Source organism: Oncorhynchus masou, chromosome 28 (assembly GCF_036934945.1).
Source record: "Oncorhynchus masou masou isolate Uvic2021 chromosome 28, UVic_Omas_1.1, whole genome shotgun sequence".
Lineage (NCBI taxonomy): Eukaryota > Metazoa > Chordata > Actinopteri > Salmoniformes > Salmonidae > Oncorhynchus > Oncorhynchus masou.
Window position 1 is genome coordinate 12647807 of NC_088239.1, and position 7500 is coordinate 12655306.

The 7500-nt window shown below is 40.8% G+C and overlaps 1 pseudogene; it reads left to right on the forward strand.

Annotated features, from left to right (window-relative positions):
• LOC135516944 (contactin-associated protein-like 2) overlaps positions 1-7500 on the forward strand; it is a 173485-nt pseudogene that overhangs the window by 85691 nt on the left and 80294 nt on the right.

Consider the following 7500-nt stretch of genomic DNA (forward strand, 5'->3'; position numbering starts at 1 on the left):
CTCTCTCTCTGCTCTCTCTCGCTCTCGCTCTCTCTCTCTCTTTCTCTCTCTCCCTCTCTCTCTCTCAGTTTAACCAATGATCAAGGTTGCTGTACCATTCAGTTGAGTTTGGATTGAAAATTGAAAATATTAGATGGGATTTTGTGTCAGGGTTTCTGCTGGGTTCTAAAGTATGTCATTCCAGAGAGGTATGTTTGTGTGAATAGTAATGCTGCTAAGCAGAACAGTGAGAAGCTGAATAATATAGACAGGGGAAGGTAAGAGGCAGAATAATATAGACAGGGGAAGGTAAGAGGCAGAATAATATAGACAGGGGAAGGTAAGAGGCAGAATAATATAGACAGGGGTGGTAAGAGGCAGAATAATATAGACAAGGGAAGGTAAGAGGCAGAATAATATAGACAGGGGAAGGTAAGAGGCAGAATAATATAGACAGTCGAAGGTAAGAGGCAGAATAATATAGACAGGGGAAGGTAAGAGGCAGAATAATATAGATAGGGGAAGGTAAGAGGCAGAATAATATAGACAGGGGAAGGTAAGAGGCAGAATAATATAGACAGGGGAAGGTAAGAGGCAGAATAATATAGACAGTCGAAGGTAAGAGGCAGAATAATATAGACAGGGGAAGGTAAGAGGCAGAATAATATAGACAGGGGAAGGTAAGAGGCAGAATAATATAGACAGGGGAAGGTAAGAGGCAGAATAATATAGACAGGGGAAGGTATGAGGCAGAATAATATAGACAGAGGAAGGTAAGAGGCAGAATAATATAGACAGGGGTGGTAAGAGGCAGAATAATATAGACAAGGGAAGGTAAGAGGCAGAATAATATAGACAGGGGAAGGTAAGAGGCAGAATTATATAGACAGGGGAAGGTAATATACATAATAATACAGACAGGGGAAGGTAAGAGGCAGAATAATGTAGACAGGGGAAGGTAAGAGGCAGAATAATATAGACAGGGGAAGGTAAATAGGCAGAATAATATAGACAGGGGAAGGTAAGAGGCAGAATAATATAGACAGGGGAAGGTAAGAGGCAGAATAATATAGACAGGGGAAGGTAAGAGGCAGAATAATATAGACAGGGGAAGGTAAGAGGCAGAATAATATAGACAGGGGAAGGTAAGAGGCAGAATAATATAGACAGGGGAAGGTAATATACATAATAATATAGACAGGGGAAGGTAAGAGGCAGAATAATATAGACAGGGGAAGGTAAGAGGCAGAATAATATAGACAGGGGAAGGTAAGAGGCAGAATAATATAGACAGGGGAAGGTAAGAGGCAGAATAATATAGACAGGGGAAGGTAATATACATAATAATAATATAGACAGGGGAAGGTAAGAGGCAGAATAATATAGACAGGGGAAGGTAAGAGGCAGAATAATATAGACAGGGGAAGGTAAGAGGCAGAATAATATAGACAGGGGAAGGTAAGAGGCAGAATAATATAGACAGGGGAAGGTAAGAGGCAGAATAATATAGACAGTCGAAGGTAAGAGGCAGAATAATATAGACAGGGGAAGGTAAGAGGCAGAATAATATAGACAGGGGAAGGTAAGAGGCAGAATAATATAGACAGGGGAAGGTAAGAGGCAGAATAATATAGACAGGGGAAGGTAAGAGGCAGAATAATATAGACAGGGGAAGGTAAGAGGCAGAATAATATAGACAGGGGTGGTAAAAGGCAGAATAATATAGACAGGGGAAGGTAAGAGGCAGAATAATATAGACAGGGGAAGGTAATATACATAATAATATAGACAGGGGAAGGTAAGAGGCAGAATAATATAGACAGGGGAAGGTAAGAGGCAGAATAATATAGACAGGGGAAGGTAAGAGGCAGAATAATATAGACAGGGGAAGGTAAGAGGCAGAATAATATAGACAGGGGAAGGTAATATACATAATAATAATATAGACAGGGGAAGGTAAGAGGCAGAATAATATAGACAGGGGAAGGTAAGAGGCAGAATAATATAGACAGGGGAAGGTAAGAGGCAGAATAATATAGACAGGGGAAGGTAAGAGGCAGAATAATATAGACCCGGGAAGGTAATATACATAATAATATAGACAGGGGAAGGTAAGAGGCAGAATAATATAGACAGGGGAAAGTAATATACATAATAATATAGACAGGGTAAGGTAAGAGGCAGAATAATATAGACAGGGGAAAGTAAGAGGCAGAATAATATAGACAGGGGAAGGTAATATACATAATAATATAGACAGGGGAAGGTAAGAGGCAGAATAATATAGACAGGGGAAGGTAAGAGGCAGAATAATATAGACAGGGGAAGGTAAGAGGCAGAATAATATAGACAGGGGAAGGTAAGATGCAGAATAATATAGACAGGGGAAGGTAATATACATAATAATAATATAGACAGGGGAAGGTAAGAGGCAGAATAATATAGACAGGGGAAGGTAAGAGGCAGAAAAATATAGACAGGGGAAGGTAATATACATAATAATAATATAGACAGGGGAAGGTAAGAGGCAGAATAATATAGACAGGGGAAGGTAAGAGGCAGAATAATATAGACAAGGGAAGGTAAGAGGCAGAATAATATAGACAGGGGAAGGTAAGAGGCAGAATAATATAGACAAGGGAAGGTAAGAGGCAGAATAATATAGACACGGGAAGGTAAGAGGCAGAATAATATAGACAGGGGAAGGTAAGAGGCAGAATAATATAGACAGTGGAAGGTAAGAAGCAGAATAATATAGACATGGGAAGGTAAGAGACAGAATAATATAGACAGAGAAGGTAAGAGGCAGAATAATATAGACAGGGGAAGGTAAGAGGCAGAATAATATAGACAGGGGAAGGTAAGAGGCAGAATAATATAGACAGGGGATGGTAAGAGGCAGAATAATATAGACAGGGGAAGGTAATATACGTAATAATAATATAGACAGCGGAAGGTAAGAGGCAGAATAATATAGACAGGGGAAGGTAAGAGGCAGAATAATATAGACAGGGGAAGGTAAGAGGCAGAATAATATAGACAGGGGAAGGTAAGAGTCAGAATAATATAGACAAGGGAAGGTAAGAGGCAGAATAATATAGACAGGGGAAGGTAAGAGGCAGAATAATATAGACAGAAAGGTAATAATATAGACAGGGGAAGGTAAGAGGCAGAATAATATAGACAGGGGAAGGTAAGAGGCAGAATAATATAGACAGGGGAAGGTAAGAGGCAGAATAATATAGACAGGGGAAGGTAAGAGGCAGAATAATAAAGACAGGGGAAGGTAAGAGGCAGAATAATATAGACAGGGGAAGGTAAGAGGCAGAATAATATAGACAGGGGAAGGTAAGAGGCAGAATAATATAGACAGGGGAAGGTAAGAGGCAGAATAATATAGACAGGGGAAGGTAAGAGGCAGAATAATATAGACAGGGGAAGGTAAGAGGCAGAATAATAAAGACAGGGGAAGGTAAGAGGCAGAATAATATAGACAGGGGAAGGTAAGAGGCAGAATAATATAGACAGGGGAAGGTAAGAGGCAGAATAATATAGACATGAGGAGGTAAGAGAATTGATGAATACATTCTCTCTCAGAATCCAGGGATCTCGAGACCAGAGGCTGTGGCTCGAGAGAGAAGGAAGGAAGAGATCTGGCCATAACATGTTGATCATCTCACTTGCCTTTTTTTCTGACCTATTACATTGGTGGACTAGTTTTGTTTTGATAATTTTTATAGTTTTCTTTTCACAGATGCCAGAAAGAAAGCTACGTTATAAAGAGAGTGTTCCCATATGTTTTATGTCTGTATTGTCATTTGAGTCTATACAGTAACTGTACCACTCGGTGAACAGAGTGGTTTTGTGCCTTGTGGAGTGGAAAATAGCATGCAGTCTCACTCACAAGAATATGATTGTGAAATGCTACTGTGTCATTTACAATGGGTTCTGGCTGGGTGTGTAGTGATGTTTTATATTGTTGCTGCCATCAATACAGTTCCTACCATTCCTCTACAATATGTCTTGATGTGGACTACAGAGCTAAGCTTTTTCACTTGTTTAAAACAACCTCTGTGGAAATTCAAGGGTAGAAGATGGTGTGTGTGTGTGTGTGTGTGTGTGTGTGTGTGTGTGTGTGTGTGTGTGTGTGTGTGTGTGTGTGTGTGTGTGTGTGTGTGTGTGTGTGTGTGTGTGTGTGTGTGTGTGTGTGTGTGTGTGTGTGTGTGTGTGTGTGTGTGTAATGCTCTGCTCCTGCTGTCATATCTCTCTACAGGGTGCTGAGGCTCAATGCTTTACTGAATACCTCCCTACTCCTTCATCCATATCAGTTATGGAATTATCATATCACACACACATACACCTACAGAGACTCCTTCATCCATATCAGTTATGGAATGATCATATCACACACACATACACCCCCAGAGACTCGTTCTGGAGTGGGCCATGCGTACTACCCTCTGTAGTGCCTTGCGGTCGGAGGCCGAGCAGTTGCCGTACCAGGCAGTGATGCAACCGGTCAGGATGCTCTCGATGTTGCAGCTGTAGAACCTTTTGAGGATCTGAGGACCCACGCCAAATCTGTTTAGTTTCCTGAGGGGGAATAGGCTTTGTCTTGCCCTCTTCACGACTGTCTTGGTGTGTTTGGACCATTCTAGTTTGTTGTTGATGTGGACACCAACTTGAAGCTCTCAACCTGCTCCACTACAGCCCCGTCGATGAGAATGGGGACGTGCTCGGTGCTCCTTTTCCTGTAGTCTACAATCATCTCCTTAGTCTTGGTTACGTTGAGGGATAGGTTGTTATTCTGGCACCACCCAGCCAGGTGTGTGTGTGTGTGTGTGTGTGTGTGTGTGTGTGTGTGTGTGTGTGTGTGTGTGTGTGTGTGTGTGTGTGTGTGTGTGTGTGTGTGTGTGTGTGTGTGTGTGTGTGTGTGTGTGTGTGTGTGTGTGTGTGTGTGTGTGTGTGAGGTGCAAAGCCATTTCCTTCTGAGGTGGGTGAGGTTGAAAGGAGGTGAAATATCGCTCTCCCTCTCTTCCTTCCAGCGCTTAGTGCCGGTCGCTAGCTGGGTTAGCCTCAGTGGAGCTCCAGGGATGAGGAGGCTGGCAGGGCAGACAATCATGCCCACCCTGTCTCCCCCAAGGCCCCATACTTCATCTCAATAAGCCCCTGTCTCCTCTGCTTCTGAAGAGAAAATAAAGAGAGAAAATAAAGAGAGGAGAGGAGAGGACAGGAGAGGAGTGGGTGGGGGTGAATCTCTGTTTGCAGCATAGAGAATAAGACTAAATATACTTTGGTGTTTTTGGATTGTCTTTATTTAGATTTATAATTATCTGAGAACCACGTTTTAATCATGTTGTTTTCCTAGCAGTGTTAAGTCAAAACTGGACCAGACTGCACTTCTCCAGTTAATAAGTACTGATGGGAGTTTGGTTGCTGATGGTGTTGCTAAAGTCATGCTGTCAATCTGAACGTTACAAATAGAACACACGGATCATAGAATTACATACAGAACACATGGATCATAGAATTACATATAGAACACACGGATCATAGAATTACATACAGAACACATGGATCATAGAATTACATACAGAACACACGGATCATAGAATTACATATAGAACACACGGATCATAGAATTACATACAGAACACATGGATCATAGAATTACATATAGAACACACGGATCATAGAATTACATACAGAACACATGGATCATAGAATTACATACAGAACACACGGATCATAGATTTACATATAGAACACACGGATCATAGAATTACATACAGAACACATGGATCATAGAATTACATATAGAACACACGGATCATAGAATTACATACAGAACACATGGATCATAGAATTACATATATAACACATGGATCATAGAATTACATATAAAACACACGGATCATAGAATTACATATAGAACACACGGATCATAGAATTACATATAGAACACATGGATCATAGAATTACATATGGAACACACGGATCATAGAATTACATATAGAACACAAGGATCATAGATTTACATATAGAACACACGGATCATAGAATTACATATAGAACACACGGATCATAGAATTACATATAGAACACATGGATCATAGAATTACATATAGAACACATGGATCATAGAATTACATATAGAACACGTGGATCATAGAATTACATGTAGAACATATGGGATCATAGAATTTCTCTGAGTACCTCCTCAGAACATTAAAGAGCATTTTTCCATTCTATACGATCTATAGTCAATACACAATGTAACAGCTGGTGCATTGTGTACATCACGTACAGGGTGATGACCCCGCCTTAGACTAGAGAGAGAGAGAAGTGGAATGGAGGTAGAGAGGGGGAGGGAGAGAAAGGGAAAGGGATAGAGAGAGTGTGTAAGTGTTGGGGTGGAGACTGTACTGTAACCTTGGTAACTTCTCCCCATACATCCAGAGAGACAGTTGTTGATGAGTCAGTGAACTCTGGTAGTGCTGCTGAAAGCCTTATTGATTGGGTTGCATCATGTTGTACAACATATTCTGTCCTATCTCTCTTGACCCTTTTCACCCTTCTCCTCATCTCTCTCTCTCTCACCCCTCCCTCTTTCTCTCTCTCTCCCTCTCTCTCTCACTGTCTCTCACTCTTTCTCTCCCCATCTCCCGCTTTCTCTCTCTCTCTATCACTCTCCCCCCTCTCTCTCTTCACACACACACACACACATTCACCACCTCCCCTCTCTCTCCCTCTCTCTCGCTCTCTCTCTCTCTCAATTCAATTGACTTTATTGACATGGCATATTCATTATTACTTACATTGTCAAAGTATACATATTGAAAAAATAAAAATAAAAATATTTATATATATATATTTATATATAAATAAATGGTGGGACCATCAGCAATAATAATAGCAGTAGTGGACATGGGATTACCATTAACAACAACTACAACAACAATATTAATGAGAACAACAATACATTAAAGCAATGGTAGTAGACCAGTGTCAACGTGACTGAGAAGACACATGACGTGGTATGAAAGACAAAACAAAACAAGATGGGAAATATTATCGACATTACATTGGACTTTTCACTGGCCTGTCCCTCAGGTTGTGGCAGGAGGACACATATTTTGCTGCCAAAACTGTCAAAATGAAATATTAGATTTTTTCTTCATCTTTTATAGTTTCAAATTCTTTGTATTGAATTATAATTTTGGGAAAGAAATATTCTCTTAGGTCTGAGTATTTGTCACAGTGTAATAGGAAATGCAGCTCTGTCTCTACCTCTCCCCTGGAGCAGAGTGTTTCTGTTTCTCTCTCTCTGTTTCTCTTTCTCTTTGTGTTTCCTCTCTCTCTCTCTCTCTCTTCTCTCTACTCTCTCTCCCTCCCCTATCTATCTATCTGTCTGTCTGTCTGTCTGTCTGTCTCTCTCTCTCTCTCTCTCTCTACTCTCTCTCCCTCCCCTATCTATCTATCTATCTGTCTGTCTGTCTGTCTGTCTGTCTGTCTCTCTCT